Consider the following 13097-nt stretch of genomic DNA (forward strand, 5'->3'; position numbering starts at 1 on the left):
AATATAACTTTCTACTATATACCATGCTGTCGTTATTCTGGAGCATTAAGTTAAACTAACTGTAAAAGACAGAAGAGTAAAACTTAATCTAATTAGCAAGTTATTCTGTCACACACAGATAAACTTTCTACAAACTGATTCTTCTATTATGCACATATGTAAGAAACACCAAGATGAGCAAGCATATATCTTTTAGGGCTAAAATTCAGAGATTCTCCTCAAAGTCAACATTATTTAATTGTGAAATGTATCATACCTAAAGATTACTATAAAAGACGTAAATTAGTTTTTGAAACATATAAAAAAGAAAGCTGCCATCTTTTAAAAGCCCATCTCCACCTTTTGTGCACTCTGCCAATCACCAGGCCTACCCCTTCTCTTTGCTTAAGGGCAATCACTTTTATGTTTACCATTCCCTCACCTTTATTTACAGTTTTTCCAAAACATAAGCATACCTAACTAAAATTTGGTTTTATCTGTTTTCAAAATTCTGTTTAAGAAGATGTGGTATATCCATATATACACCATACGTGTATACACACACACAAATATGTAATATGTATATTAATCTCATATATAGATATATGTAAGTTTTATATGTACTTACATACAATATAAAAATGTATAATTGTACATATAATTAGATGTATATAAAATATACAAAATTCTTGGGGAACAGTACGATTACTAAGGTTACTCTGACACTTTACGTGCTGTCCAATTCTTCACCATCCCTGCATTCCATCACATCAGTTCCTTCTTTCTCATAAAAACTCATGAAAATGGACATTTAGCAAAGTAATAGGCAGATGTTTCTGGGGATTTTGTTTTAGAATTATGTTAAATTCTCTGGTTTGATGAAAATACTTTTATGTCAAATATTCTCCTTCCTAAACTTGGAAAATAAGATTATCAAAATATCACTTACTTGTTACTAGTACTCTAATTTAAGGATCCCCTCCCCATAAGCCATTGTTATATTTTAATACTGCTATCATGTGGATATACTGTAACCACACCAACAAGCTGAACTCATTCAAGTATGTCATGTAATCAATAAATAATATAAAAGCTAAAACAAGCATTATAAAAGTTGACAAATGACTTTAAAATAAGAAACAATTGAATCCTTATTGTTCTCCAAGGAACAAACAAAATTTTATTTTTTAGTTAGAATATGGGGGAAAAAATTCTAAAAAACAAAAAGATGTGTAACTAATTTTTAATTGAGCAACTGTATTACATAAAAAAGGAGCATGGTAGGTTTATTATTAAGACACAGTCTTATGTTCCAGGTGTCCATGAGGAAGGGGAAAACATATATGCAACTAACTAAACTCAAAGAAAAGTGCCAAAGGAGAAGTGGAAGGCATATAAAGGAATGAAATGCCATATAAACGAAAGGAGTTGGGGAAAAATTGTTAGGAAAAACAGTAAAATCTTGGAAGAATGAGTATAATATGCATAAGCTGGTGTAAAAGATAGGAAAAAGAAAATAGCCATAAGTGTCAGAAACAGTATGCCCAGAGATATACTGGACAGGAAAAATAAGGCATCTTTTGGCTGTAGCACAGAAAAGATGGTGTGGTAAAGCAAAGCTGTAGTGGCATGTTGAACCCATATTGTACCTAAATGAGAGAACAGTTCTTATTTGGGTCACCAGGGGACCACTGAAGACTTGTAAACAAAATATTGGCATAGTTTAGATCAGGATGAAGCACCTGTAAGAATGACATTCAAAGCATCAAACTTTACCATGTTCTGAATCTAACCATCTCCCATTCACTGATGATTACAGAAACTGACTTATTGTCTTCCCTCCTACTCTACTTGTTACTAATCCTTACTGACTTTACCAACTTGGATGATCCATTCAGTACTTTAGATGCACAATCCTTGACTGCCTCGCTTCTAATGATCTGTTCCACCCATTTCACTAACTCAAACGTCATACTCTTACTCTTGCTCTTGTCATTTACAATCATTTACTATTCAAAAATCTCTATTTCATTTTTTTCTTTCATTTTGTAAATATAACCTTTTATACTAGAAGCCCCTCTAGTATTATTCTAGCAATACCTTGACCTCATTGGGATGTCCATTCTACTGACTATCACTTTTTCCGTATTTCTCCTTTTCTTTACATTTTGTCTCTAGTGACACCACAGTCCAGCAATGCAATTCCTCACTTGCAAACACCCTTAACTCTCTTTACTTCTCTCCTTTTATAGTACTTACCTGGGAAAACCTCAAATAAATGATACCTATCTTGATCTTGATCCAGAATCACAGAATATTGGAGAAAAAATGCACAACCATGTTGACTTTTCACTTCAAATTCATGACCATAATATTCAAACCAACACTTCAGACTGCTTAACAATCCTATTACTACACCCCAGTATGTTCACTTTTCTAACCTCAAAAGAATTATTTCATTCCTTCTCATTTTTTAAATCAAACGTGCTACTCCATCACCAACTTCAATTCTCTTCAGACAGCCATGCCTTATAACTCAGAGAAAACACAATCATATAGGAACTCTCTTATTAAGAAGTTAGCTAACCCAGGGAACATAGTCAATAACATTATAACTGTATAGTGCCAGGTGGGTACTAGACTAATCGGGGGGATCAATTCATAAAATATATAAATGTCTAACCACTATGCTGTACACTTGAAACTAATATAATACTGAATGCCAATTGTAATTGAAAATCAAACCTTTGACAACTTCTTTGTCAGCAAATGTTTTCAATTTTAATTTGTTGTTTCACTGCTTTGCTTTTCTTCTATAGCAAGTCCCATTACTTTCATTGAATTTTTCCTCAGTTTTTACAACTGCATTTTTTTATCCCGTTCTTCATTTTAATATTTTAACTTTCTCTTTATCCTCTATTTCTCATAAGGGATTATCTCTTGTATTTTTTTCCTAGTATTCATTTATGAAATAATTTATGAAGTACTTTTTCTGTTAATTTTAATTATTTTCTGATAACCTCATTTCTCAGTTTGCATATTTGTAATTTACCTATTCATCTCATACAATTATTTTTACTGTTTACTTGTATTTTACTGTTTACTTGTATTTCGGTATTAGATTACAGTTGTCATATATTTTGTGAACATATTTCTGGCGTAATTAATACGATAACTTTACCTCTAAGTATATTTTTAGCAGTATCCCATGAGTTTTGTACTCCTGTATTTTCATGGCTACTTAGCTGAAAATGTATTATAATTTTCATTATGATTTATTCTTTGATGACATTGATAAATGTATAGTATTTAGGGGATTTTCTAGTCATCTTTTTGTTACTCATTTTCAGTGTGAATCCCCTGGAAACATTCCCAGTGTGATTAGAATGCTTTGAAATATGTGGAGACTTGCTTTAAGGCTCAACCTACGACCAATTTCAATAAGTGTCCCATATGCACCTGAAAAGAATACTTTGCAGCTAGTGGTTACTGAGTTTTATGTGTCTATCAAATATACTAAGAATGTTGTTTGTTTCATATCCTCACTCCTTTCTTCTACTAGTGTTAAAAAACCCCAATATCACTGTGGCATGTCTATAACTGTTTATATTATATAACTTTAATTGATGTTATTAGGTGAAGACATTTAGGGCTGTGCTATTTTCTTGAAGTATTAAATTTTGGTTTATAATGAAATGTTCCTTTCTTTCTCTACTGGTGGGTTTTGACTTAAATTCTACTCTAAAATTAATATAGCTATAACATTTCATTTGGTTCATGTTGGCACTGAGTATCATTTTCATCATTTTATTGTTACCTTGAATAATTAGGTTTTTTTGAAATGAGTTTTATTGTTACTGTTTATAACCTTTGTCCAATAATTGTAGTATTCAGTACATTTAAAATTTTGCATATAGGGACATTAAAGCCTTAAATCTACCTTTACTTTCCTATGGGCCTCTTTCTTACATGGTATATTTTCTCTTACTTTCTAATTGTTTCAATTTTCTTTATTTGCTTGTTAATTATATATTCTCTTTGCTACTATTTTAGTGATTACAGAATGTACAGTATTCAGTACATTTAAAATTTTGCATATCGGGACATTAAAGCCTTAAATCTACCCTTACTTTCCTATGGGCCTCTTTCTTACATGGTATATTTTCAGTTACCTTCTAATTGTTTCAATTTTATTTGCTTGTTAATTATACATTCTCTTTGCTACTATTTTAGTGATTACAGAATGTTAAAATATAGTATGAATTAGAACTTTACTATTTCTCAAACAATGAAAGCACACTTAGAAGACTTTAATTCCCAACTTTTGTGCTCTCATTTTGGTACTTTATTTTTTACATATATTGTAAACCACACTAGATATCGGTACTTTATTTTTTACATATATTGTAACCACACTAGATATCATATTGTTTTGTACAGTTAATGTTCTTTATGTCTTCCTGCAACTCCATACTTCCGTTCAAAATAATTTCCTTAGAGTGAAGAAATATTTCTTTTAATAGGGCTTTTAGTGTAGGTCTGCTGCTGATAAACTGTCTTATTAGTCTGCTTGAAAATACCTTTATCTTTCCTTCTCTCTGACAAATATGTATAGCCTTCTAAATTGGCAATGATTTTCTTTTAGCACCACCCATCATCTTCGATCTTTATTTCTGTTGAAAACTCACCTGTGACATTTTGGGGTTTTTTTTACCCCCCTTGATTCTCTAAAGACAACACATTTTCTTTTTCTCTGGCTACTTTTTATATTTTCTCATCTTTTGTTTTCAGCTGTTTTCCCATGAAACGTGTATACAGTAAGCTTTTCTTAATATTTAAGCTGCTTTAGGTTCAAATGCTGAAATTTGTGGGCTGATATCTTTCCTTAGCTTTGTAAAATTCTTGTCAATTATCTCTCCAAATATTGCTTTTGCTCCATTATTTATTGCTCTCTTGCTCTCTCATATCTCATTTTGGACTATATCACATATATGTTAGAATTTTATGTCCCATTTAGTTTTTAAAAAATAAATTATTTCCTTCCTTTTCTTTCTATGCTTCAGTCTGAATAATTAATTCTGAACGTTCTTTCAGTTTCTTAATTCTCTTCAGCTGTAACTTAATTTCAGGTATAATTTTAGTCTTAAAATTTCCATTTGACCCTTTCCAAGAACATCAGTTCTCTGCTATAATTTTCCATCTTAGTCCTTAATTCCTTGAACATTTTAATCCCATTTATTTAAAGCCCACCTCAAATAACCTGAATTTGAAGTTGTTTTGTTTCTACTGCCTGTTTGTTTGGTTTTCTCTTAACATCTGGACAGTTGCTATCTTTTATGTGTGTGTGTGTAAGCTAGGTTTATTTTCACTGAATGCCGGACACTGTACATGAAAATTTTTAGAGACAATGAGAGGCTCTATATATTATTTTCATTCAGAGAAAGCTTATTTTTGCTTCTTGAAGCCTGCTAGAGTAGAGGAAGATTATCTAATCACAAATTAACATCTTCAAAACTGGGTATAAGTCCCTCTGAATATTTGGTCTATTTCTCATTCATCCTTTCTCCCTTACACCACGGGTTCTGAAAACAAAGCCACAGGTATTTCTCAAGATCCCTTCTCTTTTACGGCCACAGAAGGGCCCTGAATTCCAATTCTGATCCACACAAAGCCATGAAACTGCCAAAAACTGTTCATTTTCTCAGCTGCCACAATCCACTGATAGTCTCAGCTTCTCTGACACTTTTGAATCAAGGGTTTTAAACAACCTCTCTATTTCCTACCCCAATCTCCCAAAGAATAATAATACACATTGTAGGGCTCAGAATTATTCAAATGCTTAAATAATCCCACCGGAATTCCCTTAACATCTTGTAGTAACTTTATAACTATGACTCAAAATTCAGAAGCAACAAAGGAAAAGAGATTAATGGAACTACATAAAATGTTAAACATATGTATCAAAAAACATTATGTATAAACAAATGGGAAGGACAATTGACAAACTGAGTGAAAATGTATTTGGCAAGATCTACCTTATTCAAAATTAGAAAAATGCAAATGAAAACTACACAAAGATATCCTTTCTTATCTATGATGTTGGCAAAAAATAAAAAAGTATGAAATACATCCTGTCAGCAAGAGAAAACACTCACATGCACTGGGAGTGAATGCAAATTGGTACAACTCTTTTGGGAATTTGGCAATATATTATGTAACAAAATTACAAACTCATTTACCTTTTGAGTTAGCAATCCTACTTCATAGAATTCACCTTGAAAATACACAATCAATAGTACATAAATTCATATACAGCATTGTTTGTAATTGTAAAATATTGGAGTATTTAGGTGAAAAAATGAGGATGAGCTCTTTGAAATCACATAATGTATTGGATATACTGCACCTAAGTGAAAAAAGCAAAATGCAATTAGAAAATATGTTAAGTGAGCCAAAGAAACACAGAAGGAATAAACAAGTATCTAATAGGTTGATTATTTACAAGGGTTAAAGAGAAACGGGATAGAAAATATGGGGTGGATGAGAATGTAATGTAATAAGAGAGTTGGGGAATGGAAATGACTCTTCTCTGAGTATACCTTTTTACCTAGTTTTGTCTTTTTGAGCCACGTTAGAGTTCACACTCAAAACAAACAAATATTGCATGTTGAACTCTAGTTAGTAAGTTCTGTTTTTTTGCAAAGGTACAGGTTAGCAATTCTTAAAATACTTAATATATACCCTAAAAGTAAGCAAATAAGCTATATGCTGGAAAATGGGGCCCAGGGTTTTCACTGACAAAAAAAGTGGGTTATAACTATAGAAAGTGGGAAGCCAGAATGAAACGTGTTGTCAGATTGTAATTGGCAGTATCAGTATGGATGTGTGGCTTTTCTCAGCTCAATAAACAGGTGTAGCGGTGTGTGTGTGTGTACCCATAAATATATTCTCATTATTTCCTTGCTCTGTCCACAGCGGGAGTCTAGAACCAAAGAAACTCCAGTAGCAATGAACACATCTGACATCAAGATTTTGGTTTTCAAATACTACCCATATCTACTGAAAAGAACAAGGTTCCTTGGAGAAATGTTGATTCTAAGACTGTGGATGGGAAAGAACAAGATGAGCCTAGAACACCTTGCAAGTAAGGAAATACTCAAAAATGTAGGGGGCACATCCATAGGACACAGGAACTAGCGTGGAGGGGCAAATACTGGCTAAATCTGGGACAATTTCAGCATCAAAATAACAAAGAGGAATAATAAATTATAGGCAGTAAAATAAAGAATTCATAAATCCATACTGATATATTTTAAAATGCAAAAATAAAGAAATAGAATAAAGAATGCCAACTAATACATTTAAATAGAATAATGAAATTAGAATATCACCATTTGGCAACTACCACAATAACTGTATCAGGCAAAAATCATCAATGTATATTAAATGCGGGAGAAAAAATTTGATGACAAACAGGATATCTACATATTAGCAAAGTATCTCCCAAAAGATGCCTAATTAACTACAAAGGGAAACATAGTAACTTAACAGTGTATAACCTAGCAGACACCACCTTAAACTAGTGATCAAAATTAACTCCATCACTTAATTTTGGAAGTAGATATGAGCTTCCTGAGAGAATGCCCTAAGGACACAGAATCACTGCCATAGTATTTGTCAAAAATGTAAATTTGATTTAATCATGAGAAAATATTAGACACACACTGATCTATACACATACATATACATTATACATAATGTATATGTAATTGTATACAACGTACTATATAAGTGTACATGTGTTTGTATAATGATAAAGCAAATGTAAAATATTACCATTTGATCAATCTATAGGAAAACATACAAGGATTATTGAGTTCTTTGCACTGTTTCTGAAACTTTTCTGTAAGTCTAAACTTATGTGAAAATTAATCAGGGAAAAATTTATAAAGAATCCCATCTGCACACTGGAGGACATGAGCTGTTAGATAACCTAATACCTGCTAATTTGGGAAGGGTCAATTCATAGTCCTTCAAGCTCTGCACTGCATGACTCCAGAGAATGAAATTCCTACCTGTGCAATGTGACAGTCCTATAGATAGGAATAAAGGAATGACATGACCATGACAGCCTACCTCTGACTTGTTGTCCTGAAATTCCCATAAAGTAGAAACAGAAAGTTGTGAACATACGATCTCAACTATATTAAAGATACACAGAGTTGGAAGGAAATAATGTAAACATAATGATTATCTCTAGGTGTGAAAATACAGTAATATATTCTTAACACTGTCTTTTAAAATTAGAACATAATCCTTCATAAAGAAGAAAATTTTGTTTGGTAACAAAATCAATGGTAACAAATACTGGTGAGTCACAACGAACGGAAGAGATAATTATTGGATTTAAAAATCTGTAAGACATTGATTTTTGAGATGCGACCAGCTGAGTGGTGAAATGCATGAAAGAGTCAGGATATATAATGGAATATCAATATCAAATAATATTGATCTTGAAATAGAAGATCTAAGTTCAAATCAGCCATGATGTGTGTGACCCCAAGAAAGTCACTTAATCTCTTCTTAAAAAAAAAAAAAATATTACGTATTTTGTTTTCTAACCAAGTTGTTCTGTGAATGATGCATGACAATGTATGTGAAAGAAAATGTAAAAGGGCAATGCTTCAATCAAATGGTAAACACTAACTAGATTTAAAAATAAATAAAAAGTAAAGAAATGTAAGGCAACAACTAGTTCTGAAACTTCTTTCACATTTGGTAGATTCATTTCTCAGATCGATACATGAACATAAAACATATCAATTTATGAAAAGTCGTTGCCTTTGTTTCCCTCTTTTCTGTCAATGTAGCTTCTTAAATTGGTCCCTCTTTTCTTTTTTACATTACTTAATTCATTCACTTAACAATTTTTTTTTATCACATCATATAGATGATCCACTGGTTCTACAGCAACCTCCGGACTTCAAGTCATCACAACCAAAATTAAGGGAGATCATTGTGATTAAAAGTATGGGCTCTGCAGGTCCAACACCTGAGTTCAAATTCCAGCTTTGCCATTTTTTTATCTATTTCACCTATTCAAGTGACCTTACCTTTCTGTTTTTCTCCCCATCTGTACAAGTTATTAACTTATTCATAGAATTTTTCTTGAGGATGAAATATTATAAAATGCTTAGAATCATTTCCGGCTTATTGTAATACTGAATAATTATGAACAAGGATTTATGATGACGAGTACTATAACAGATGGGTGTCTGGCAAACAATCAATAACCAAAACATTTATTCTCTCTAAATGCCTATTTGTTATATAGCTTAGCTAACTTTTGAAATACTACTCATTCTTCAAGACACAACTCAAATGTTGTCTCTTCTTGATATTTCTTTCTCCTATGTTCTAGTGTCACAGCATTACATGCTTTCTAAATTGGCATTTCTTTATTATGTCTTGCACCATGCTATTTGTTTACACGTATTATATCCCCTACTACTTTGCTCTTTAAGGTCCAGAAATGGAGTCCTTATCGTAACACTCTAGTAGGGCCCAATATATCCTATACATAGTCAGTGACCATTAAGTGTTCAGCTTAAACAATTTAATTTCTGGCTCTCTTATTTTGGACATTAGTATAAAATTGGGGCAATGGGTATATAAACAGATTCTACTGACAATACATATACTCGACAGTTTATAGTCTATACGGAACTTATACAGAAATAATAATAAATGGATCCAATTTTAAAATCAATTTTAAGTTTGGAGAAATAGGTAAATGCGGGGAAGTGCTAATGGTCAATTTCCAAGGAGCATTGTTCTCTCACTATATAGTACTGTAAGAATTATTTTACTGAAATGAACAAAAGTTTAGATATGAAGACATTGTTCCAGCCATCTATATATGCATTAAGGAACATCTCAAACTTAGTAGCTTAAAACACCAGGAGTATTTATTTTGCTCACAAATGTGCTATTGAGGCAAGGCTTAGAAAGATATCTAGTCTGTGCTCCATTTCAGTATCAGCTGACGTGGCTTAAAGACTGAGCTCTGTAAGATTCTTAAGGCTTGTACACATCTCACAGTGGATTATGGTTATCAGCTGAGACCTTCAATGGGGGCAGTCAACGGAAGTATGTACACATGACCCTCCATTTAACCTGGGCTTCCTCACAACATGGCCATCGGTTTCCAATGAAGAGTATCCCAAGAGAGAGGCAGATAGAAGCTATATAACATTTAGATCTAGTCTTAGAAGTAACTAGTATCATATCTACTATACTCTTTTGGTCAAAGCAATATAACCCCTTCCAAGTTGAAAGGGAGAGATCAATAGACTCCTAGTACTGAGAGTAGTATGGCAAGGTTTGCAAGAGCACGTGAGCCTGGAAAGATTGCTGTGAACATTTTTAGAAAATGCAATCTACCACAAATGGTGTTTTCCCCACCCACATAATAAATAACAAATATGACAACCAAAAAAAAATCAATTTTAATAAAAACTATCACGTCCAACATAGCAAAACCACAATAACCCTTGAGATGCCTAAAATGTCTAATGACCTCACAGGAAAGGAGTAGGAGAACTATTTATTTGGCTTCAACAAAAGAAAGACATTTCAGAAGTCACCTGAGAGAAAAAAAACACACGTTGCAATTGCAGATGTATAGGTTTTCAAAACAAGAACCCACTCAAGGTACTACTACCTATTGAAAATCTGTTATCTTCAAAGGGCAGTTTACCTTACATAATAGGTTCTTTTGCAACTTTATGGCTTCTATTTTTGTGTTTTGTGCATTTAACCTTTGAAATGTTAGTTTTTGACTTGGAGGTCTAGGGAAGTCTAAGTGATCCAGAAGCAGTATGATGTCAAGTATCATCTCAAAAAGTATTTGCTATCATCCTGTTATTCAAAAAAGCCAAAAGGATTTCACCTTTTAACTATTATTATACAGACTTCTGGTGTTTTGTTTTTTTTTTGGTATTGTTTCCTTCAATTTTATTTTCTAGGACGCCACTGGAAGTAAACAACTAGTACTAGAAGATACATCTGGAACTTTCAAAATCAGTTTTGGCAGCAAGAATCCCGCCCAAGTAGTTTTAATGTAAACACCTGCACCCTTGGGTTAACAAAAATTAAGTGAAGTATAATCTCATCCTTTCATTTTAACTTTCAGCACAACTTATGGAGTAGAACTTTTTAACACCATTTTACAGGTGATGGAAATAAGGTACAGAGCAGTTGGCAACTTGATCCAAACACCTGAGCTAGCCCACAGCACGTAACCTGTCTGAGGTTGAGCAAGGAGCAAGGAGCGGGGCAGGTCTGGCTCTAGGACTCCTTCCACTTTCCTGTAACACATTAGACACACCACGTTTAGAGAAGGTAACACCGTGATTTTTGTGACTCAGATAAAAACTGCTGACCCGTGGTCATGTTTTCATTTAAACATTATGGACTCAGTAAACAAGGAGTATCTTTTACCTACTCATAAATTGTAGCCCCGATTGCATCTCAAGACAGCTAACTTTCTGATCATACACTTACTATTCATAATGTGGCTGTTTTACGCCTGGAGCCTGAAACTCCTAAGAGTCACCGGACCGTTTTTTTCAGGGTTTACATATAGCTTAATAGGAACGGGTTGACAGATGATGAAAACGATTTGCAAACAACGTGCCTGAATATTACCAATACGTAAGTCTCATTTTGCATGTTGTCAAACTATTGTTTAAATACGTTAACATAACCCATTCCAGTACTCTTTGTCTTTTTTTTTTTTAATTCACATATTATCCTCCATTAAAGGTCTTGCCATAAAACGAAAACAAACTCTCGTAACTCCCTGAATTTCAAGGCGCTCCTCTGGACAATGGAAAAAGACTAGTCCAGCACGGCTGCACCCGAGGCGCAGCCAAACGTCAGCCTGCGATGCTAGTGCCGAGCACGTGCACAGGTGAAAGGAAAAACCGTCTCGCGGGGCCTCCCATCCGGGCTCTGCGCTCCCGCCGCCCCGGCCCCGGGAGACCGGCGACCGCCACCCTCGTCTCGCGTCGCCACCCGGGCCGGGTAGGCCCGACCCTCCCCGCTGCGCACGGGCTCCCGGCCCAGCAGCATAATCTGTCTGGGTTGACGAAGACAAGTGCTGAAAGGCTTCCGCCACTCCCGAAATCCCAATGCGGTGGGGAGAGAAGAAAGAAACCGAGGCGACCAGGGGTTCCGTTCCAAAGCGGCGGAGACGAGGCCGGCGGGGCTGGGATAAGGCAGGGTACACGGCAACAGGCCTAACCTAGACAAAAATAAGGGCACGAGCGACGGGGAGGGCGGCCCGGGACGCCCCGGCTCGCAGCCCGCCGCCTTCCGCCGCCGGCCGGGGGGCGCAGGGTCAAAGGCCGTGGGCAGCGGAGCGGCGAGCAGATTGGCTGGCGCAGGAGCGCACAGGCGCCGGCAGTGGGGCCCGCGCCCGCCGCCAACGCGGCTGCGGGGCCCTGGGGCCCTCAGCTCACTCACCAGGGTCTGGGAGTCCGGTCACCAGCGGAGACTCCGCCGCCTGAGCTGCTGAGGATGGAAGTGCAGAGACACAGCACCCAGGGCCTCCCGGCTGCCAGCGCCGGCAACCGCGCCTCCCTAAAGCCGAGCGCCGCGACTTCCGGGAACCCCGAGGGGCGGGGCTTACTGGGTGGGCGGGGCTCTGGTTCCCCCGGCACAGGCCCCTCTTATCTTTGAGAGGTAGGAGGGGCGTCGATGAAAGAGGGAAGAGCTGTTCAGGCCGTCCTGTGCTAGCGGAGAAAAAGAGCAGAGTCCGGTTGGGTTCCCATCCTCGTTCTCCGAGGACCCGCCCCTCTCTTAGAAACTGTTGGTCGTCTAAGGTTCCGCTGGGACGCTCTCACTAATAAAGGACAGCTGTGTTTGATAGCAAGCATTCAGAAGTTGCATCTAACACGATCGAGTGCCCTTGGTTGTTTTCAAACTTTTTAAATTGAGGAACTATTTTGCCTTTGGGAAAAAAAATGGAACTTTACTTGGAAGACTGAAAGTAGACACGTAAAAGATGGCATTTTTAATTTGCAGCTGTATTATATAAAATCACCTTTGTACTG

The 13097-nt window shown here is 35.8% G+C and overlaps 1 protein-coding gene across 1 annotated transcript in view; it reads right to left on the bottom strand.

The window, feature by feature from the left end:
- LOC308495594 (glycoprotein endo-alpha-1,2-mannosidase-like) overlaps positions 1 to 12850 on the bottom strand; it is a gene marked incomplete at its 3' end in the record, with an annotated part of 29791 nt that extends 16941 nt beyond the window's left edge. Inside the window, exon 1 of the mRNA XM_081080563.1 lies at positions 12508 to 12850. The remainder of the gene's footprint in view (positions 1 to 12507) is intronic.
- Positions 12851 to 13097: the final 247 nt, after the last annotated feature.

This window comes from Rhinolophus hipposideros (genome assembly GCF_964194185.1).
Source record: "Rhinolophus hipposideros genome assembly, contig: HAP1_SCAFFOLD_285, whole genome shotgun sequence".
NCBI lineage: Eukaryota > Metazoa > Chordata > Mammalia > Chiroptera > Rhinolophidae > Rhinolophus > Rhinolophus hipposideros.